We start from the raw sequence: 24,475 nt of genomic DNA on the forward strand, positions 1-24,475 counted from the left end.
GAGATATAAAACTGAAAATAAGACTATCAAATATGCTTCTGTTTTCACAAGTCAGGAATATTTGTGATAAAGTGGTACTTAAAAGATGTCCTCAAACTGTTTTGTAGGAAAGATAAACAGTCTCTGTTAAATATTTAATGTCTCAAAGTTACAGGCCTAAGTCACAGGGACTTTGCACAAAAATCTAGCAATGCCGTCTGGTTTCAGCAGCTCTTAGCAACCTCTTCAAGTGACCTACAACTGCAGAAACAGCAGAAAACATAACCTTCAGGATGCTTGTTTTCTTTTTACAAGCACAACATTACTCATTCCTAATCTCAGTTGTCTACTCTCACTAAAATCAAACTCTTCCTCCGCAGGCGTGGATCTCTGGCAGCCTTTTTCAGGATTTGATGGAAGAGGGCAGTGAGCCGGCAGGAGAGCTGGGAGGCTGGGCAAGCTGGAGCAGTGCAGGTTGCCACTGTACTGGGCTGGCGGGGATAGAATTACCTTTCTTCACAGTAGCCGGTGTGGTGGTGTGCTTTGGATTTGTGATGCAGTGTCAGTAACACACCAATGGTTTAGCTACTGCTGAACAGTGCTTGCAGTGCTGGGCTTTTCTGCTTCTCGTTCTGCCCCTGCAGTGAGTATTTTAGGGGTTAGCAAAAGGGAAACACATGGGACAGCTGACCCAAATTAGCCAAAAGGATATTCAGTGCCATATAACATCATGCTCAACAATATACGTGGGAGGGTTTGGACTTCCCAAGGTAGCACTTGCTCAGGGACTAGCTGGGCATTGATCTGCTGGTGGGAGGTGGTGAGGAATTGCTGTTACATGACTTGTGTTTTTTTCTTTTCCCCTCATTTATTAAACTGTCTTTATCTTGATCCACAAGTTTTCTTGCTTTTACTCGTCTGATTCTGTCCCCCATGCCAATGCAGGGGAAGTGAGTGAGCAACTGGGTGGGTGCTTGGTTGCTAGCCAGGCTCAACTTGTCATAGCTAGCAACACTTCCACAGGGTCCTGTAGAAACATCACCTTTCCACTTGGAAAGGTGGTGGTGGCTTCCCCTTCTGTCCTGTTGAAAACACAGCAGTAGAAGACTAGTCTCCTGTTTTGTCTTTTCCTCCTTTTGCCTCTCTCATGCCTCTCCCCCAACTTTTCCCTCTCAGTAGCCACTACTCCTTGCTCCACTATTGCCCTGTTTGCCAGAGTTGTGCCTGCCCAGTTTGTGGCAGGTATTGTGGCAGGGGGCACACTGTGGGCTGGACCCAGGCAGTCATCACCACAAGTGGTTCTTGGAAGTTTGATCATATTCTGCTTGTTGAGAACTTGCATCAATTTCTGCATGATTTCAGGTTAATACCTTAATACGTGTTTTCCCCTAAGAGTCTGATTAACAGTCTAATCTGTAGTCTTCTTGTGGGATATTATCCTCTGCAGCCCTGTATGGAGTAACTTTATTATAAGATTTTTTTAATACCTAGCTAAATTATTTGCTGTGTGAATGACAGAGATGATGTCTTCAGTGCTTTCTGGCTATGAAAAAACGAAAAAGAAATATGGGTTCTTCTGGATTTCTTTTTTAGTTTTTCCCCTGAAGACATTGTGCTTGTTTTTACTGCTCCCTCAGGAATACTTGTTAGAGGGCAAGCATGCTAATTAGGATTGTTAACATGCTCTTTACAGTTGAGTGACTACATTAAGTAGGGGAATATTAGAAAGTATTATGTTGTTTTACATATGGATTACTTTGGACTACTTTTTACCTCTGGAGAAGTAAAAAATTATGTTTCTGTTTTTATTACTAACTGCCCTGCTACATCCTCTTCTTTGGTTTATTCTCTGTTTATAGCACACTTTTCTGTTTGAATGCTTGTAAGTTGCCCTGCAACTTTCAGTATCTCCAGCCAATAAAATGCGTTAAAAATGTGACTATGAAAACATTTAGTTGAAGGAAAGTAATGAAATGGAGATAGAAAATGCCATAGTAAATGATATATTTTAATAAATGGCTGTACATTGTAGAATTTCAATTAGAAAAAAACATACTTTATATAAGTAATTACTAAAGGAATTACTGGAGAAGCGCATCCATTCATAGAATTACAGGACATAAATTCTTCCTCTGATTGCATCTTCCGTTGTGAGAAGAGCAATCACAGGCAAACACCAAGCCCTGATAACACCATCTCTTTAGGATTAGAACTTAATGCTGGCTGGGGAGTGTGGAAAGACTTGATAAAAGGTTGTTGGTTCATTCTTCCCCTTTGTGCACAAGAACCATGTTAAACGCAAAGCAAGAGCTTTGCTCGCTGGCAGGTAACCTAGCTGTTTCTTGTCTTGCACGTGCCTTGCAGTAGGTATTTGGGTTCAGTGAGTCTTTAAGACATTTGTGAATGTGTTGTGTGTGCGTACCTATGCTTGCTTATGTGCATTTTATGTACACAATGTGATTATAACCTGTAAGAAGAGTGGAACAAACCTGTAGTACGATAGGAAATGTTTCCCTGTTGTGCAGTATCTTTTACATGAGATTGACTGAGATTTTGGTGGCTTTATAGTCCGTTTTTTATGAGAGCTACTGGCTGAAATAGTATAATTCAAACAAGTAACACATGCTTTGTTACTGTGAGGGTCTGTAGCATCACCTCTTAGCCTCTCCACCATCCCTGGACCTACTGTCAGGGTCAGTACAATCCAATTGGATCTTACCCACCTGTGTTGGAAACTTTGAAGCAGAGACTGGTGCCCCTGCAGGACAGGAAAAGATGCACCAGACTAGCATGTCCCAAGGCATTTTCATGTTTTGGGCTTCAGTGTCCAGCTGACTTGAGGGGAAGAGGTCTCCTCTGGCAGTGGTTTTCAAGTGAGGAAAGAAAATGGCAAGTGTCCTGAATGGAGGTGTGATGGAAGAAGTTTGCAGCAGGGACCTGCGTTTTTGTTGCTGTATGTTGGAAATAAGCAGGGAGGGAAAAGTATCTTAAAAATCTAATGTAAACAGTGAAGGTTAACAGGTTACATAGGGAAAACATGCAGTATGTGCAATGGGATGTGCACAAAGTTAGCAAAGAGAAAAGCAGGAAATTAATCTCATTCATTTAGTGTAACTGTTTCCTTGGGTGATGTGTGGATCCACATCCTGTTTCAGTTGGTTCATACCTGAGACAAGTCTATTGATTTAAAAGTGTTTGTTTACATCTTAGATGATAATGGTTATATTTGGTAAATGTTCAAAAGAAAAAAAAAAAGTCAGACTGTCTTCTCAAGTCCATATTTTGCAGGTTTTTTGCTTTTTACCCCAATAAATGACATTTCCTTTTACTGTCTAACTAGACGTCTTTCTCTGCCCTGGTGTTTGTATGGACTGATTAGAAGTATTGATATACTTTTAACTGCTATCAAAGCAAGGAAACTTGTCCATTTTATTCCTTTAGATTTTCTACTAATGCCATCTTTTTTGTTTTCTCCACTGTTAACATTGGGAGGGTTATGCTTCCATAGTCTATCTATTCTTATTGTGCTGTGAGTTCAAGAATGTTCTTGCAGAACCTCGTTATATTTTCATCTTAATGTCACCAGTGAGTCAGTTCAGCACACGTTCTTATTACAGTATTACTCTAGACTTTTTATATTTAGTAAAAACCCCTGAATTCTCTTTGAATTTTCTGTACAAAAATAATCCATAAAGGTCTTCAACAGACACAGCACAAAGAAAAATGTGTCTGTGGGAATACAGTTTATTCCTGTTGCCTATCTATATTGCTGTAGGTTTTTGACCAACACTTTATAGAGGAAATGAGAAGCTCTTTTGCTAATTTCCTGTTTATTTTCTGTTGATAATGACTGAAACATTTATCAGCTTGTCACTAAAATAATATGTATGGTAGGAGTACAAATATTTTCTACAAGATATTCGGTCTATTACTTTAGAACAACAGATAGAGGAACAAAGCTTGTTCTTTTACGGTCTGATTCTTTCTGAAGCAATTTCAGATTTCATGGAATGTTTGAACACGAACATTGTACAAATATTTGTGCTTCCTAAATCACAGTTAAACAGGTATTTACTTGATGTTATTATTTTCCATAAAAATGTCATGAGGTACTAATGTAAAAATCCATTAATAGTAGATAACACAAGAGGTTTAAACATATTAGAGCCAGAAAAAATGTACTGGGATTAGTCTGTACAGCTTGCCTATAATTCTGGTTTAGACCGCAATTTTAAGGAAGGGCACTGATCTATCATTATAACCTCTGGTTGTGTTTTATGCTCTGCACAAATTGCCTCTGAGACACACTTAGATATGGAACACAGACCATGAAGTTGGCAAACACTTTAACAGCTTGGCATTGGTTCCAAAAGTCTGCAAAACTATTGTTAATACTGTGAGTATTTTGACACAGAGAAGTTAATGCACTGTAAATTATGTTATAAATTTACATTACCATGGCTATTTTGCACTAACTGTCTGTATGGACACTCATGGATTTGCATGGATAGCTAATATTAATTATATTGGGTACAGATTTGCAGCACACTATTTTAAAGCAACTCTTGTAGCCATGAAGCTGTTGTCAGATCGCTTTGCTTGGACTCAGCCGTTCCAGAGGGGCTACCGAATGCAGCTGCTTCAAGCTGCAAAATCCACAGCGTAGAATGTTCCTATCGTCTCCTTTACATGCCTTTCTATAATACCTATTTCAGGGAACATCTCACTGATGACATAGTCTATATCCTCCTGTATGACTATTTTATACTTGCTTTACTTACTGCCCACTGAATTACTGAGTAATTCCAGCTTGCTTCCATTCTTACCATCTAGTATTCAAAATGCAAAACTGTCAGCCAGATTAATTAGATGCATTGATCTCATGTATGTTACTGTCTTCCATTTGAATAAACTGCTTTTAGCAGTTTGTCTAAAAAATAAAATGCCATGCCTTGTGACAAGATAACAGTAATTAATTTCAAATTAATGGCAAGCCATTAGCAATACTAATTCTAAATACTAATATACAAATGCATTATCAATGAACATAATTTACCCCTGGTAAATCAAGACATACAAGAAAGAAAATCCCCCATACATATTTTGACCGGAAACATTTTTTTTTTAGAATATCTACCTCTGTCTGTCAAACTCATAATTTACGTTGTGTCCAGAAAGACTTGTAAATTCTGCCTGTTTTGAACAAATGGGAATGATCTCTGCAATTCCAAACTTGTGAAGTCTTTGGAAATGCTCTGGAGTCATTATGCTTAATAAAGCTGATATTAATGGGGCAGAATAGATATTAATAGGATAGAGCAAGGTCAAACTTACTTAGCATAAAATTTGAGTGTTTTGTAGTGCATTATAATGGATTGAGTTGTATTAGTCCCCAGGCATCCTCAAACTGGAATGCAATGGCATTCTCAAACCTTGAATAATATTCTTGTTCTATACTGATGTTGAATTTCATCATAACTTGCTCTTATGAGGCATATAGTCCAATTCCAATTTCCAGTGTAGACTGATTGGGGATGCAACAGAAACCTTTACAGATACGTAAATGAATCTCTTGTCCTTCATAGGAGAAGCTCATCCCTCTGACAGTACAAGGTGGATGTTCAGGGGTGATGCAAACGGGATGTACTCAACCTAGTGAGATTTTGATTTCTAAAAGCAGCTGTCACCCTGTGTACTGGCCACAGGCAGGTCCAATAGGCTGGTTTGGCTCACACTGCTGTGTTGAACTTGCAGATGTTTAAAGATACGAAGGGAAAAACTGCACCACTGCTAATTGGGAGGTACCGTTGGTTCTTATTTATTTATTTATCCTGCAAATATGAATAGAGATCACTGATTTAAAAACAGACTGGTTGAGAGTAGATGCTGCAAAGGGCAAAGAGTTGTTCGTGTTTGTGTTTTTCTTATCTAATCCTCTCCAGCATCCTCTGGATTATGGATAAATTCTCTGTGAAATCAATGAAACTGATAATAGTGTCATGTAGATGTAGCTGTAGATATACTATTTAATAACCATTGATTGAAATGGGCAATTTCAAGCCCATTTTTCTTTGCTGTGAATGGCTTAAACACTGAGGTAAATGAGAAAGAAATGTATTTTTTTATTTGTAGGAAGGAAAACACTCCTCTTGGCAGAGTTGCCAAGCATGCAGCCATTAAAGAACTGAAGGTGCTTCTTGCCCTGTATATGGGTAGGCTGCACAGTTAAGTTCCTGTTAAGGTATCGTGGGCCTTGCTTAGCAAGCACATTAAAGCCTATTTAATGAATTAATAGAACAAGCCAGAGTTAGTTTTCACCTGTTAGTGATACCTTTTAGTTATAAGAACAAACCTGAAGATAAAAGAAAATATTGAGGAAAACCTTTTTTGGCAAATGGTACTTTTTTATAGCAAAAAACAAAATGGAAGAATAGTATGTTTGTTCACATGCTCGTTTACTTGTTCTCTCAGTTAAAGCTTTAGCTTTTGGGAGTAGGTTTTCCTTGTATTGTTTTGGCCCTTCCGGTTCGATTACTCCAATTTCATATTGGCACCAATTACTCTACTGACCTGAGCTTTATGGGGCAAAACTAATTCTAAATCTTAACCTATATGGCAAAGGTTGAACCAATTTGAATCCTAACATGATACAAATCACTCCATCTAAGTGCACCACAGGCATTAACAGTATTTGACGTGCTCCAGAGGTCTATTTCAAAAGCTGCACCATGAATCGAACGCCTTCCCAGCGATGCTGCCTGGAGGCAGCACCTGATCCCAGAATGGCTGGGCTCTGTCCGCAGCACACGCCTGGGAAATGGCTGGGGCTGACAGGGTGGGGGGAGCTGAAACAGTTGGAGCATATAAAATTCTCTTTGAAAATTCAGTTGTTTGGGCATCCAGTTCACTTGGTCTCATGTCAGGCATCATGTTGACTTCCCCCTCCCACCCCCCCCCCCCCCCGCCCCCTTCCCTTTTTCTTTTAAAAGTACATGGAAAGCTTGTAATAGTTTCTGATTTTTCCTGTATGAGTAAAAGTTCAGTGTCAAACTGCCAAAGGTTGCAGAGCCCTGAAGGGCCTGGGAGGCAAACAGGCAGCTGGATAACAGTGGGACCTAGAAGAAGAGGGAGCTGCCTCTCTTCAGTGCCTCTTGCACTTCGTTCCAGTGGTACCTGCGAGCTTTCCATACCAAAACTGCAGAAGTTCAGGTGGGTCGGGATGCCTGTTAGTCCTGAAGCAGGTTAAGACTGCTCTCTCTGGGGTGCTTCCATGGAGCTCTCAGAGGTGAGCGGAATGCGCCACTGAGTCAGCCGCAGCAGTGATATATTTAAAGTAGTCACTGAAGTCAGTAGGAATATATACAGAAATTCATCTGTGAGAGTGCTGGAAAGGGAAGTGTCAGGCAGTTCAGTTCATGCTTTGGAGAGTGGAGTGGCTGGGAAAAAGTAAAGGGAATTGGGAGAAAACAATGTATCCCTGGAGAGCTTTTTGTGAGAAGGCAGAATCCAGGAGAACGAGCCGGGAGAGGCGGTGTATTTTACAGGCCTGTAAACGTTGGATGACACCTCTGGTTTAATCTTAAATAAGCTTTTGCTTTCTATTCGGTCTGCTCACTCCAAAAAGCCAGTTGTATATGTTTATATTTATTCTCTGGAGTAGGTATGTATCTTTTTCTGACTGTTTCATGCCTCTGATTATGTCCTCCAAGATACTGAACAAGTGTAGGATCCTGATGATACTACATTTTTACTGATTTGAAAATGAATTGAAAGCTAAAGATCTCATTCCTCCATCTTTCACCAAGTGCTACTTGAGATGTCAGTGTGATTTTTTTTTTTTTTTTTTTGCCAGCCCAACTGATCATTAAGCATAGAGTTTCTCTCTCATTCTGAAAGCCAGATGATTGTGTATGATTTACTCATTTATGTTTTTAAAAACTGCTTCAGCTTTTTGTTTACAGACCTTTTAAACAGCAGTGAAACACACAATCATATCTTTCTCAGATTTTTTTTCTAGTTAATCAAGAGTAGCAGAAGAAAGAAACAAACAAAGAAAACCACGTAACTGGAAGCCTGCAGTTGCTCTTTGTTAGTAAAAGAAATAAAGAACTTATTACCTTAAAGTAAGACATGGTATCAAAACACACATAATATTAATGGATACTTCTTTAAAGTTTCTTTTAAAAGATATCTTTTCTGTTAATTCTCAAGGAAAGAAGTATTACTTTACTATAGCTGTTTTTTCCCCCTACAGTGTTAACACTCCTATCCTGAAATACGTATATGGTATCATGCAGAACCATGGGCTTATGTTTGGAAATATTAAACTCTGACTACAGCTGGCTAGTCATACTATGCTATCCTTAGCTTCAGGTTTGCTTTTCAAGTATGTATTTTTTCCCCCCTTTTTAGAAAGTCAATTCTGTAAAGATTTGCCTAAAACTGCTATTGGCAGGTGTGAGGGGCATCCAGAAAAATTAGGGCTAAAATAACCCCAGAGCTCACTGATGATGAAGGTTTTGAACACCAGGCACAGCAAGGATGTGTGGTTGCAAATGGCTTTGTGGGAACAGCAAATTCTCTAAAATGGAAGTCAGATGGTAATGATGGCTGATTTCTAGTCTCCTGAAGCTGATGGAGGATATGAATCAAATTGGGCCTAGTTTATAAAATGAGCCCTTCGAAAAGTTTGATTATAATTTTCTTCTAAGTGGTTATAATCACTGAGGAAAGGGGTAAAAAGCTGTTGAAATAACATCCAGCTGACTGTGAAGCCTTTAACCAAATCCAAGACTGGTTATTCCCGTTTCTCACATTTTCACCTTATGATTAGGTCTGTAGTTTCTTTCAGGATGAATGTTAGCCATCTTGTTATACTTATTTAATTAAGATGTTTCTGAAGTAAAAAATCTCAGTTTTTAAATGCGCATAAATACATGTGTAATGGAAAGCACACAGCAGTAGAAGGATGAATGTTGGAAGTAGGAAGGATCTGTTATCAAAGATGACAGACCCCTGGCAAGACCTTAGCCAGCTGTTCAGCTTTGGTGTCATTGCAGAATCCCGCATTGCCCTGAGGCAGGAACAGCAGCGAGGGCTGGGCTGGGCTGGAGTGCTGTAAGCTGCGATGAGACCTGTGTGTGAGTCCAGGGCTATGTACAACAAAAACATCCACCAAATGCGTGGGTTTCTACCCATCTGCTTGAGGTAAATACCCAAGGAAGGAGACAGCTGTTGCGAGCAGATGAGGAAACTGTTGCTGATATATCAGATTTCTGAAAACCTGAAGCCCTTTGTAGAGATTAGGAGGACTGAACAGTTTTTTTGCTATTTTACATGGCAATTCACTGTGGAAAAGCAAAAGAATTACTTATTGAATTCTCTGCCAGCCACAAGGACATTCTCTCTGTTAATGCTCAACTTGTATTGCCAACAACATGAAGGACTGCGAGGAAGATATGTGTCAAATGATACCAGGGTATGATGGATTACCACTGTCAGACTTGTATGGAGTTTCAGGTGCTCCAGCAGTGACCTGTAGACACTGAGTGGCATTGCTGCTGTTTTGCTTAGGTAATTTGGTACGGGAGGTAACATTTGTTGATGAAAGTGAATTATCTGGTTGAAATTAAACCCATTAACATTTGGAAATAAATACAATTAGAAACATGTTCTGAAGCATCAGTGTACTAGGTTTTCCTCAAGGTCGATGACTCTTTCTAATGGGAAATGCTTATTTCTCACGAACTTAAAACTTCAGTTCCAGGCCATCAAAAATTTTTTGAATGAGATGATGATGAGAAGGTGCAAGGTAGAGCCTTGGAGATAAGAGAACAGAGAGAAAAAGAAAAGACAGTATTTGACAGAAGAGTGAATAGTCTTAAGAGGAGTATGCAGTGTAAAGGAAAAGCCAGAATGAACAAGCTTAACATAAGAATAGGAAATAATCTGTGTGTATTCAAAAAACTAAATTTATTTTCCTTTAAATTGTATCGGATGGTTTGCCAAACAAATTATTTGGTAAGAACACCCCTTATGAAAGAACCATAACTCTTTTCAGAAGCGATAGCTTTTATCGTTTCATTGATTCAGGAAATTGGAGTAAATATCTTTTCTCATTAGCATATTGTGTAGATGACTTTGGACGAGGTTGAAAGCTGTTTACTATTTCATGCCCAATATGAGGTAGTCTGTCTCTTCAGAAAAAGGATCTAATTCATCTGTGAGGGCTGAGAAACAGGCAGTGAGCAGCGTGTTATTTTCAGAGCTCAGAAGCAAGTCAGCTGAAGTTTGGAGTCTGAAAGAATAAAGATATTCTGCCTACGTGTATAATCAGTACCTTGTGGCTGTAGTAGGTGTACTGATGTACATGAAGTCAGAAGGCTGAGGACAGCAACAGTTGGAGAGTGTTTGGTGGTAAAGAAACACAAGACCAGCTAACATCATTGCTGTGGTAGCCACCTTGGCTCAGCTGTGGAAGCGTTAGGGATAAATGATGCTTATCCATCCAGTGCCTTGGGCCTGATTTTTAGGTTTTTCTTTAAGTAAGTTCTTTCAAATAGACTTTCCCAGGTGTAAGCTGTATAAAGAAAGAAATCAGTTGTACTGGTTTATTGCTTCTCTTATTCAGGTTTTTCATATGCTTGCGGTTATGGTTTTTTTTTATTATAGAAGTGACTTAGGCATGGATGTTGATTTGGACACGGTGTATTTGCAGCTAATACTAACTCAGATGTAAAATCCCGAAATACCCTCTGTATCTCTCTAAAACTATAAAAGAAGCCCTAAACAACCCCTAACCGCCACTCCCTCCCCCAGATCTTCTTTTGGGCAGTAGATTGTCTTTAACTGATGTGAAACCACACTTCTGTTGTTTTTTTAGACTGAGATTTTTTTTCTTAATAGCTCATGCTTATATATCTATTTGCTTATTTAAATGAGTAGTTTGGTATTCTGTATTCCATGGTAAAAAACATTTCACTACTGTTGCAGAATAATAATTTCTCATAGTATGACATGGGGTTCCTCTGAGGGATTTCAAAGACTAAAAATCAATCTAAAATACTACTGACACTCCTTTTCAGGTATTCATTAATTTTACCAAAGCTAATTTTGAGTTGAAAAGTGAGATGAAAGATCAAGTAGAGAGATGAGATAATTTTAATATGAAGAAGGTGAGACCATGATTTTGGAATAGCAGCAGATAAAGCAGTGCTCCCTTAGATCTAATAGTATGGTATATGGGGCGTATGAAGGAAACTAAGCAATGGCCAGGAATACCCTGATTCAGTGGAACCACTGTCTGGTGCTGCTGTTCAGTTTTCTAAAGCTCAGCAGTGCTATTGAAGGTGTGTGCTGGTGTTGTTTCTAATCACACAATGCTGTTGAAAAGGCACGAGTGTCTCAAAACTGCGTGAAGAAGAGACTGTTCCTAAAAGGGACTGCAAGTCCTGAGCAGTTCACTATTTAAGATTCATCAATATTAACAGCAGAGTCCGGAAAGTTCATTATTCACCTCACTTTCAAAGTCAGACCTGTGTGTTAGTATGAGCAAATTAACATTTGCTCCCTGTTCATTGTGATTAATGGGGTCGCTAATTCCTGTGATCCCTTTGGTGCCAGTTAGCCAAAGCTGTGCTGGCCTTTGAGACAGCTTGCTGGACCTTTGGACAAGAGAGAAGTATACAGTTTTTGTTGTACTCGTTTATATTGTTTGAAATGGTAGTTTAAATATACTGAAAAAATAATTAAATATCTACAGAGGAGGTCCTCTACTGATATAACCATGTAGCAACATCACCTCTAAGATATGTTAGTCCTTTGTTCCTTGCATTTGGAGACTCAGTGTCATCTGCATTACAGGTGAAGGAGCTGCGGCAGGCATCCGTCAGTTAATGCCATTTATCATTTTAAAGTACTGTGCTGTCTTAGACCTTGGCTTGTTGCCTTCTCTTTGCCACCATCTAGCACACTCCACCTCACCATGTGAAACAAGCAGTGACAGAGGGATGAGGGCCAGTTTCTGTTTGTACGAAGAAATGAAATCTTGGCAGCTCTTCAATGAACTGCTCTGGAAAGCAATCACAGGGCTTTTCTTTCAAGACCCAATTTTTGCCGCCGCTGTGCTGAGCAGTAAATTTCCCTGAACCCGGGTAACCTGACAGATTTACACGGAGCAGACCTAGTTGATAAAAGTGAGGATAAAACACTTCCTTGGGGACTGTTCACATAACCTGTCCTGGGTAGATGAAATAACCTATGTGTGATCCTGCCTCTTGTGCTGCACTAATGATAAAGGTCATTGGAGTCACAGGACAGGTAGGAAAACAAAGCAGCAATCAAGCTTACCAGGCAGCAACTCTATTGCAAGATTGTCCTGTTTCGGTGGCTTTTTGTTATAGAGGAATGTGTGACATAATGCAATAAAATAAAACAGCCAAGCCATAACCAAGGCAGCTTTACTACTTCTACGGCTTCTAACTGTGCCTGGGTTTACAAAGGTAGAGACAGAATGGAAAGAATATCAAAACCATGGTTTCAAAAATAGGATTGTGTTTCAAATGCACATAGTATTTAGAAGAATTTTGTATGTTGTCTTTGTCTGATTTTTATATTCTCCAGTACTGGTGTATACACATAGGTACAGTGTCAATTCTCCAATTCTTTTAGTAATACAGATAGTATTACCTTGAAGGCTTTTTCTTCTGACTTTTACTTAAAAACGGACTGCGGGTGATACAGTGTTTACAACAATTAATATTTCTATATATGTGTATTAATGCTGAGGTACCTAAATTCAACTTATACTATAGCATCTATTTTTTTCTGGTAATGTGCCTGTTTATGTCTTGTATTGAGTACTGCAGCTGTAGGTACTGACCTACCATGTTTGTACAAGTTTTTCTTTATTATCTTGAAAATTTGTGCTATATTAAAAAGGCTTTAAGTAAAAATAACTACTTAGATTTCTATGAGAGTATTTTAAGAGGATATTATTTATAGTGACTATTAGCTTTTTGCCAGTTCATCTCCAAATTATTGTTTGCTGAGGAAAAGCAAATGTGAAGCAGCTGTGAAAACTTCAGACTACAGGTTTGCTACCCTGAAAGAGCATAATCCTCCCAGCTGCATTTTTCTCTTTGTTAGCTTTGTGTGCATAGTTATTTTGGCTAGAACTATGGAAAAGAGAGATACATACATCTATGTTTTCCTTACTTATCTTTGTAACACAAATGGTAGGTGGGAAACTCAGTTGTAGGAGTTTTTCCTTCATCTTTTCTGTATTCTTTCAAGAACAAATTTTGATTTTTTTAAAAGGGGAAAAGTGTTCACTTACAAAACTGGAAGTGGCTATTCTCTCTTAATCTACAATGAAACAAAAAGGTATTTAGAGCCGAAAGTTTTAACTTGGGGGGGAGGGGCAAATGGATGTGTCTGAATTATGTACTTGGCAGATTGTGGCAAGGCTGACAGGCAGATTCTCTGTGGCATAATTTTATTGAACTGTTTTCAGTGAAGAAGCTGGTTCTCTATGTTTACTGTCTTGGCAGAAATTAGTCTGTACATTATCAGTAATAGAAATAAAAAAAAGGCTCTGCAGCTGGTAGCATTTTGTAAGAATGGTAGGGGAAAGCTAGGCACATTTTCAGGAATCTTTACTAAAATTGCTGCGCTTCTGCCAAAAACAGGTACTAAAGGTTCTGCACATCTTCAGTGGCAATGGCTGGGCTGGCATGTTGTCCCTAATAATATCAGTTTGAACTGACATTCTGTGTAAGAAGTGATTCATGCTGTATTTAATTTCGATCATCTACATTATATTCATCGGATCTGAGAGGGGAAGATACATCTATTCAAAATGTAAGCAATTAAGTAACTTGGTGTTATTTATTTATACAGTTCAGCTAAAACTCGAAGTCTAAAGATAAATTTTATCTTCTGTCTCCTGTTTATTGGTCTTGATTTTTAGAAGAATCCCATGCAGAAGAGAAGGCTCCCTACTATGACTTCCAGCTGGGAGTTTACATTGTTCTTCAAATACACATTTACTGTTTTTCCCATCAACTTACCTGGGATACCTTTGGAATGGGTACTTTCTTTATGGTTTAGTAAATTTCTTTTGGCCATCAGAGATAATTGCTAATAACACAATGTCAGTCAGGAAACATAACAGGAGGTTTGCCTGAACAACGAATTCAGAACTCAATCCAAGATATCCTTTTTCGAGCAACATAATACAGTAATGCTCAGATGAGGTGATAGAAGAGCTAATTTGAGAAAATTATAAAAAGTATACCCAGCCTTGAATCAACTTTGTAGAAATGGGGCTTTTTTTGAGATTTCATGAGATAATAGCGTCACTTCTACAGATAAGTGTTGCACTTCTGGTAAGCTTTTGTGGTATTTCTCTATGTTCTATTGCTAAGGCCATGTCCTTGAAAATAGATTTTTTCCTGGCATTAGGGCTCGCTGACTTTTCCTGCTTTCCATCTAATGTACAATTTTCTGTTTTGAAGTTCAGGGTGCTACATGCGATTCTCTCTAAATGATTATTGGACTGAGTGTAATACTGGCAATTTCCTACCTTTTCAAGACAGAAAAAAATTAAGAATTAATGAGTCTCTCAGTGGTAGGTTTCCCATCTCTTTTTCCATTGTGCTGGTATGTACTTCAGCTTCATAAACTTTATTTTTACGGCAAACTATTACAGTCATGTAGAGTTAAAATATACAATTAATGAAGCTGTGCAATATTTTTCATTCAAGCAAAGTATTGTCTAGCAAAGTAATCACAGGCTCCCCGGTGCCTGCTCTATGCTGGAAGAGTGACACTGTTTTCTTTAGTGCCAGATGGCAGGTCAGTTGTAATCCATACTTGCCAAACATATACTGTGCAGTAATTTCCTTGGGCTGAATATCTCATCCTGCAGGATGTGTCAGAGCCTGGATCTATGCACGTTAGCAGTGTTTTGCTCAAAATTTCATTAAAGCCCTACTGTACTGCTTGGTTCTGCATTCCCGATACAGTCATTAAATGACAAGCAACTCCAAGGGGCAGAACCTTGTTCACCCCTATATCTACACCTGTCAATAGCATTTTATTACAGCACAGTGAAAACCGGACAGCAAGTAGACTATGAATTTATCAGCTGCTACAGGCAGTCTGCTACAGGCAGCTGCATGTCATTATTAGGGCAGTTATGTAGCTACAAGAACATTTCAGGATGTCTTGCCTTAGTGATGTGCCCGTGGCATGACTGACAGGGATATGCACGAGGCTGATGAGCCATTTCGATGGGGACGTTCTGACATCACCTACAGCAAATGTAATGAGAACTGTTGTTTCCTAGTAGCAAATAAAATTTGCAAAACCAGGGAGTAATAAAGAGAAGCTCAAAGACAACTTTGTCAATTCCTTATAATAAAAAACTGTAATGCTTACTTCAAAATGGTTGAATCCCTAGCACCAGCCACTGGTTAGCTATGGCTGGTGTTCTGTTCTGCCACTTCCAGAAAGAAGAAAACAGATTCATCATCTGGGGAAGATAATAACTATGCTATCTCAGGAAAGATTATACTTTCTTTGTCAGGATAAATTTATTAAGCAGCGGAATATGTAACAGGCACAAAATCATACAAAATGCTAAGGAACAGGCACCCTTCCAACTCAGCAGTTGAGCAGAGGGAGGACATTATTACTCTGCACCTTGTTGTTCTTTTTTTATGGTCTCCTCGTACTTCTGAAAGCACAGGTTTTCTGCACTGTGAGTAGACACCATTTACAGCCTGCAATTAAATGATCACTTCAACCAAATATTAGGTGTCCCAATTCTTTAGTTTCTTCTTGGTTTGGGTTTTTTGTTTGGTGTTTTGTTTTGTTTTTTTTTAAGTCATGTTTTGGAGCAAAGTACTGGTGAATTTATGCCTCCTTCCTGTGCAGCTACAAGTTGCTTAAGCATCCTGAAGCCTGCTGAGGTCAATGAGAAGATTCCTGTTAACTTCTTAGCTTTTGAACTAGGCTTTGACTGCACATATTTTTCATGGTATTTAAAGTTAGGAAGAAGCATCACACACTAGTTCAGCTAAGATAAGTAACACAAACATTGATTTCTCTTGCTAATAGTTTTAGAGAGATTTAAATTAATTATTGTTTATTATTGAATACTTCAGGCTAGAACATTAATTAAATTAAATGTTCTCCTCCCACTAAAGCACCCAGAAGTAGAGAGAGCTCACCACTTATATATTCTGTCTCTTCTATTGATCTCCTGGGCACCCAGCATAGGTCCTCTGCGTTTCTTCCTGCTTCCACAGGGTGACTCCATAAAGTTATGTAGTAGCTGCCTAGGGCAAAAATTGATTTTTGTAGGTTTAGAGCCTGGTACAAAGGAGTCACGTACAACTGCTGCTACCATGTTTTGCAGAACTGAAAAGGCTGGTTATATTATTAAGCTGATTGACATTTAAAACACATGACCTATATTTGGTAACATTCCTATTGCATCCTACAGGACTTTTTCATCAGAAATTCCATCAAGCTTGAAAGCTTTTGATGTGCTGTGGATGAGCTGTCACAAGATCCAATAACACTGCAGGTGATATTCAAAGCCTGAATCATGCAATGAGCTCTGTACTTCATGGGATCTTCAGACGGTAAGTAGGTGTGGGTCCTGGTACAGTCCCGGCAGTATGCTTATTAGCAATAGCAGCAATGCTTCAGGCTCAAATATAAATCAATCTGGGTGATAGGATTTGCAGTTAAACAGGGACAATCCATTCCATACACAAAGTTTTCACGTACAAAAGCAAGTATGTAAGAGCAAGGCCATGGCCCAACAAACGTGAAGGATATCAGCCTAGTGGAACCAAAAGATAATGAGTGTTTGCACTTCATCCTATTTCATGGCATATCCCTGCCAGCAATACAGTAGTTTGATATTTGGAAAAAAGTTGAATCTCTGAGAATGCTTCATAAACATTTTTTCCCGTTTTTATTTGAAAAAAAGCATCTTTTGTTTTTCTCTGCTTGAGTTAAGTCAATAGGAAATCTGCCTGTGGTTTAATCAGTAAAGTAAGAAAAGGTGAAAGGAAGAATTTCATAGGATGTGGAAAACCCCTATGTGTTTGAAATGAAATAGTTTCAACATTTTTGGTAAGGTGGTGTTACCATCCCACCACTCAGACCTGCAATACCTGTACCCGTATTAGGCTATAAGTGGAAGGCTAGTGTGCTTCACTAGTAGTAACACGGTGGAAAAAACAATCATTATCTTGTTCTACTTTATCACTCAAAAGTGTCCATGGACATCACATGGAATGACAGTATCAACTTACTTTTTTTCCCTCGAGATTATTATCTCCAAAACTCTGTTACTCTTCTGACTTCTAAACACAAAACCTGGTGTTCGTTTCCAGTCATTAAAGGACTTCATATAGTTATGCCCTAAGCTTCAGCTAATGTAATTACAGGTAAACAGCGGGAACCACAAACAAAATATTGTCTCTTTAACATCTCAGTGAATTATGCCACTATTTAATCACCTAATTTAAAATTAAGTTTATGTTTCATAGAAGTAATAATGCACAACAGATGGATTGTTACTGCTGCTAAATGGTCAGATATGTAACATTCCTTCAGCTTGATATAAGGTTTATGGTTAGTCATGAGATGTTTGGTGAAAAATTAACAACACATTTATTATGGTTCCAGTAATAATGACATGGTACAGGTTTTCTGTGTTACAAGAAAAGTGGAAGGGTTTTAATCCTTTCTGAGAAGGCAAAAATGTAAACTTGTAGAGAAATTAGATCATGCACATTTAATGGGATTTTGTATGGGGTTTAAGATCATTTTTTGCAGGTCTCCCCCCTTCAGATTTAACTTTATATATATTTGGGGGGAAATGCCATTGCTAACTCACTGAAAGCAGATGAAAGAGAGAATGCTTGTGTGTTTTGTTTCTGGAAAAAAACACAGAAAAAGGAGAAGAAAAAAATGAATTAGGTTCAAGAAAAACAAAAAACCCCCATAACTTTTCAAATGGGATGAACTGAAGAGAATCTTCAAGGTGTGAAGGATTCAAGTGAATGTATGAATTGTTGAGTATTTGCTTAGCTGGAAAACTTGAGAATGTTCCCCAAGTTCCGTTGCACCTGTGAACTCACTGTAAAAGCTGTCAGAGACAGTGTTTTACAGATAGCTTGGATAGCTTGGCCAGTTATCATTTAAGGAGCTTTCATAGAAAAAGCAGACTCTAGATTTAAAAGCAAAAACTTCTGTAATGTATTTAATGAACAATATATAAACCACTGAGGATCCTTATACTGAGCCTAGTGGTTCTAAATTTTTCTTTCTATATTGTGGACCAGAAACTGGGCTTTCCAGAACTAAACAGTATTTATCATAAGATGATAAAAACATAAAAGAAACCCTGGAGATTGTGACATAAAAGGGTCTCTACATAAATACTACTGCATAAATACACCATCTACTGCATTACAGCTTTAATATTTTAATAGTTAGAAGTATCACATTGTACATTTGCTGAGAAGGTGAGAAGGCCAATAGAAAAAGACATGGTGACACTTAAATGCCCTTCCAGATCTGGTTATGTATTTTCAGAGGCCTTCAATTTTGCAATTTTTTCTTGTTTGTTGTATGGTTGGCTGGTTGTTTTTTACCCTCCAAATATTGATAGGAATTTAAAAGAAATATTTTTGGTATTTAAATCAATATTGAGATACAGGAATATTAGAACATAAATTTTTTGGAAGGAACTTTTATCTTTTCCATTTTTCTCTTCTCTGTTTCATCCCATTTTTGAAGTGAGTGCAATATAATGGAATGTACTATGTTCCTTTCTTCAGTTCTTTGACAGGTTTTCTATACTGAGATTGATGAATAAGCAACACAAACACACCTGTTGGGTTTTGGGATTTTGTTAGGGTTTTGTTTTGTGGATTGTTGGTTTTTTTTTTTTTTTTCATTTTAGAGCTCTAAAGATTACACAAGCTTGAAGATGACTTAAAAAGCAGAGTAAAAATAAAAAAGGTAAAAATGAAGAATAATATCCTCTCTTCTAAAAAAAAAATCCAAAACCAAACAGCTGGAGAGAGAGGAAAAAGTAAGGCAGAAAAATTAAGGAGTTGAGATCTGGAAACTTTCTGTTTTGATGAAGGTATTTTTTGGAAAATGGACAATTTTTGTTAAAACTATTTTGAAGAATGAATCTTGAATACCTATAGCTGCTTCTACAGGAACTTGCTGTTCACATCCATGGAATTCACTATATCATAACAGTTTCCCTTACGAAAATCATATTTAAGTCCCTGGAATAGGACGGTGCCAAAGGTCTGTTCCTCTCTCCAAGGAGCTCATCCTTTCCACCAGTTTTCCCCTTTGATTTTAATGTCCTCGTTTTGTAGCTGAATTTCAGACCAGGTGAAATGTGAAAAGCCAATCTGCCAGAGAAAAGCGTAGTCATACAAACAGAAATAGCACAGGGCTGCAGACTTTCAAGTCTTGCTGTTGGCAATGTGAATCTTTTTTTCCTGCATGTGAATTATGCTTCAATGGATTTTAAGCTGCTGCTGCTGCTTTGTTTTTATTTGATTTATTTTTTTGTTGAAGAAAGCTTGAGAAATTGTGGATTAAGATCTATTTTAGTCTAAGAATGGATCATTGCCACTGTACTTAATATCTACTGTTTTAACTTATTATGAAAAAAAATCACCTCGGACCTAACCTTAGCACAAAACCTCTGCACTAGATAAATCTGCTTTCTATTTTGATGATCTCCATACGGTCATAGGCAGTAGGGAGAAATTTCATTTGATTAGTGTTGTGTGATTAATTCCTAAATCATATTGTATATTTTCTTATGCATAAACCTTGGTAATCCTAAGAGATTTTAAGATAGCCTCTCAAATACTTCAAGTAGAAACCCTGTTTATTACTGCTCCATGCACTCTTCAAGTTTATGTATTGTCACTTATGAAAGTTTTTGTTTCAAGTCAGTAAACTGGATTGCAAAACCCCAAAGTAAATTTTTTAAATTTAGTTCAAATGAAGTCTTGCAAATATTTATTTGTAAGTTTTGTTATTATTTTTTAAAAAAATTGTTAGATTAGTCTGGAATAAAAAAAAATCATTGCTTGAGTGAAGTTCCATCTGGAATAAATAGCTATTCAACAGATTACTGAAGCTTTTTAATATGGTAGATTTTGAGTCTAAATTGAACCAATGGTATTTCTGTAAGACACTGTACTTAATAATGAAATTGAATGGGTGGTCCAAATGCTGCCAGTAGTTGTTCACAGCCATGTAGTGGGAGCTGGTCTAGTGGAGTTCTCTGGCTGGAGATCTAAATGCCACAGAAAGAACAAGGGGTTTTCAGGAATATTCTCGGTATTAATTAGTTGAGTGATGCTCCGTCCATACTGAATGTTCTTCCTGGAGCAGAAGAGGCAGTTTAGCTCCTCCTTATGCAAAAGAGGGTAGGTCTGACGAGGCGTCAGGAGTCAAGAGTGGTGTTGGTAAGGGTCTCTAGCTGTGCAGGCTCTGCTTCACGTGTGGCAGCTTCTGAGGTTCTGTCTTGGCTGTAACAACTGCAGAGAAGCAAATGTAGGCAGAGGCTGGCTGAGACCGCCTTGCCAGGTGGGAGCTGTTTTGTTCCTTAGCTGGATACAAAAAAGACAACTCAGCCGAAGAAACCGGTCACACATGCATGGAGAAAGGTCCTGCCAGGTGCTGTTAATTCTGGCTGCCCTGGTTCCAGGGGACATATCCTGGCTGCCCTGTGAAATACACCTCGCTGCTTGTCCCTGACTATCTCAGCAGGGCGTAACACTGGAGTACAGAGTGACTCCATCCCCACCTGCACACTCTGTTTCCTTCCAAGGGAAACTGGGAAACTTGAGGAGATGTTCTGACTAAATCCCACTCCACAGCAGCAGTAATTTTATGTTTCAGTTTGGAAAGTCTCAAGGCTTTGGAGAAGAGAGTGATTGTGGCAGGAAAGGATCTTGTTCTTTTCTCCTGAAGAGTCCACCTTCGCTATGAAGAAATATGGGTATTTCCCTGCTCTACGCCCATCCTTGCCCTCTTTGGTTCTTCTTTCCCACTATATGGTTGAAGTACTGCACATACTCTATGGCTGTTAATTAGACTTTTTGATGATTTTTAAAAAGTTGCATCTCACTGATTAATCCCTACATTCCTGGTCCAGTGACATGCTTTCATTTATGCAGGAAAAAATGTAACAGTTCCTTGCTTGAAGAGCACTGTCTAAGGAATTTGATCCCTACAGTACAAATAAATCTTTACTCCCATTCTTATTGTAGGAAATGCCTTTTTTTTTAATATATTTCCAGACATTTGACATTTGCTAATTGTGTTTTTCATTGCAGCAGTTGATTTTAATGACAGCAGCTCAGAGTATATAGTGTAGCAAGTCTTGAAACTGATCTGTTGCGAAGTATAAATGGGTTCCTGGTGATGGATGCAAAAGAACATATGTAAGAAGTTCTCTGATGCCAAAAGTTAAACTTTTGTGGTATATTTTGGCAGTGTTATTGCAGGAGACATGTTTTAAACCCAATTTTTTTAAGGGTCTCTGGAACTACAAGTGGCTTTTTTTCATTAACGTTCAGAAGGCAGGAGAGACTATATTTAGTGGTGTTATTGTAAAAAAGATATATACCTGCCCTACAGCCGTGAAACATTCCAATCTTTCTGTCAATGTACTTTTCTGTTACTTTTATTTTTGTGATTTTGCAGTATAGCAACTGAAAGAGTGCATTTTGGACTGTGCTGCTGAAAGCAGGGCAAATATAAAGCCTATAAATGATCCTAAATGAGTTTAAATGCTGGAGGTTGATAAAAATTGTGACATTCACATGCTGTTTGCCTGCCCTTTTACAAGATACGGTGTTATTCTAGAGAGTAGATCAGATTCCTAGTACAATCTAGTGGGAACATTAGATACTGAGCCTTTAAAACTACATGTTGCTGCCCTGTTTAGTTTTTTGCTGTACCTTGTTTCCAGTCTCTCAAGTGCTACTTGATAACAGGTCAGTAATTTGCAGGAACAAACTGTATTCTATTCATGGCTCTTAAATCTGTGTTATCTTGGTATCTTAACATCTTCTGGTAGCACGTTGAACAGAGTGATTACTATTTGTCGTATCTGCTTATATCTCTTAATCTCTCCAGAGGGAAAACTGTATGCAGAGTTGTGTCTGGGATTTTGAGTCAGCTCTCCATAATTTCCCTGGGACGAGATGAATTTGCTTTCTCATCTAATGTTACAGGTCACGTACTTTGATCAAAACTTCAAGTTTCGAAAGGGCAGAGGAAGAGATTTATTATGCTCTAAAAAAACCAATATGGCTTTTGTGAATGCCATTGCTTTATAGTATAGGAAATTCCAGTTCAAATCCAGAAGGCCTTTGTGTTTGTGTTCTAATTCATAAATACTTTTGATTGCTTTGATTCATTGTCTGTCTTCTGTCATTTCTTATCCTGTTCAGGACTTGGTTTTCCCTATACCCTTTCTAGCACTGAACAGAGTGCAAAGCACATAGGAGAGTGAGCCAAATGGTGCTGTAAGTCCTTCTGCTGAAATTGTACAGTGGTAATTGTATTATTGCTCGTAATCTCTTTAGCAGACAAAACCGTGACGCTTTCTTGTGTGCGGCCAGAAGTTCTCCATGTAATCTTGAGATTACTTAAGAGGAAGAACAAACCCACAAAAATCCAAGAGCAGAAACTTGAAGCGGGTCATTGTGCTCATTGAAGAACAATGTACAGTGAATTGGTAAAGCTTAACTTTAATCATAATTCTCTATCCTTAAATTCAAGTATTTAGGACTTGTTTTTTCAAAAGATGTGTATAGTGCTTTAAAAAATAACAGCAATCATGGATGGATTCACAGGCTTTCTGCAGCCAGCAGCTGTGTACTTCCAGCAAAGTCTGAAGAAGTCTCCTCATGCTTCAAAAGCCACTGCTGAGATCCCAGACTGAGTTTATTCTAAAACAGTGCCCTAATTTCTGTATAGTCATTTCCTTGTGAATCTTTCCTGTCCAGTCTTTTTCCCCACAAATTTTTATGAAGTTTCTTTTGGAGAACTTGAAGGAAAGAGTCTGCTCAGCTATGTTAAAGCCTTTTAGAAATCAGAATTTATTCAGCCAAATGCCTATCACTAAGCCTGGAGAAGAGTGGATTTTAAAGACTGATGATACTTTTTTAGGTATCACACAAATTATCAGTTTCTAAAACTTTTGCAAACATTGACAGCTGTCTCGGGACATCAATATTTACATCTGAAATTGTAAACCTTTAATATCAGTATTCCCATAAGCCACTGAGCCACAACTGGGGAAGTTCAGTTTATCTCTGAATGGACTCGAGAGAATGTTTCAGGATACTTCATAAAACTAAGTACCCAAATAGAAAAGAAATCTCTTGGAAAGATATATCTCACTGTAGTTGCAAAGAATTGTTGAGTAATTTGCTATTTCCAAAAAGTAAAAAAATCTTTCGAAGACAAGTTTCTGTAAATGAAAATTCTTGATTTCTCTTTTACATTGTATTTCCCCATGAATATGGGGAATAGGTGTTTAACCCAAAGGTCTCAATTAGAAGCCCTATTTGTCTTTTCCTTTTGTATCATAGAGATGTACTTAGACTAGTAGTTCGTGAGAGTTAGCTGCTTAACAATTCAGGTTTCTGAAATGGAGTTTCTGTGCTTGAAAAAAGACCTTGTTTTCTCACACCAGGAAAAGAATAGTTAAAAGGTTGAGAATAAATATTCAGTTATTAGTCACTACAGTTCTGCCTTTAACTTAAAAAAATAAACAATTGTAATATAATGAGATTTTTATTCTCATATATGCATTTTAGGAACGTTGCAAATTGTTTCCTTGTTGTGCCACTGCATTTGAGCACCTATGTGTTAGGATTACATCTGGAGGGACTGGTCTTCATGCTGTTTCTTTGCTTTTGAAATTTTGTGTTATTTTTACCACAAATCCTAACATTTGGAGATGCCATAATTAGCTGCTTTATTGAATGTGAGATTCTCCATATATTCATGGAAACAAAATGTAATTTAGAGAGTTTTCAGAAAAATAGAGTTGTAAGGAAGAGCAAAAATGGCCAAAGAGTACTCATTAATTATGTAGGTCTAGTTAGTTAAATTGTTTCTAGCCTTCTTAGCCCTCTAAGCATGTAACATGTGGAAAACATAGTGGGACAGCTGATGTTAGAATAGCACATAATTTGTACAGTTCCTCTGTCATTTAAAATTAATTTGTAAAATCTCTGGGAAACAGAGGTGTGTCAACGGCATTCTGACAGCATTTATACAATATCTGTAGTGACTTCAATCTTAGAATAATTTTATTTCCTCAGCAGAAATAGAATGGTTTCCTAAAGATAAGTAAACTGTTCTAAATAGCTAAGAACATACCTAATGAAATACAGCTGAATGCCGT

The 24,475-nt window shown here is 38.0% G+C and overlaps 1 long non-coding RNA gene across 3 annotated transcripts in view; it reads left to right on the top strand.

Moving 5' to 3' along the window:
* The window catches only part of LOC130149189 (uncharacterized), a 192,423-nt gene that overhangs the window by 98,234 nt on the left and 69,714 nt on the right, over window positions 1-24,475 (top strand). For all 3 annotated transcript variants that reach the window (XR_008821826.1, XR_008821824.1, XR_008821825.1), the window contains one exon: window positions 16,490-16,631. This is a non-coding gene — a long non-coding RNA (uncharacterized LOC130149189). The remainder of the gene's footprint in view (window positions 1-16,489; window positions 16,632-24,475) is intronic.

Source organism: Falco biarmicus, chromosome 4 (assembly GCF_023638135.1).
Source record: "Falco biarmicus isolate bFalBia1 chromosome 4, bFalBia1.pri, whole genome shotgun sequence".
Classification (NCBI taxonomy): domain Eukaryota; kingdom Metazoa; phylum Chordata; class Aves; order Falconiformes; family Falconidae; genus Falco; species Falco biarmicus.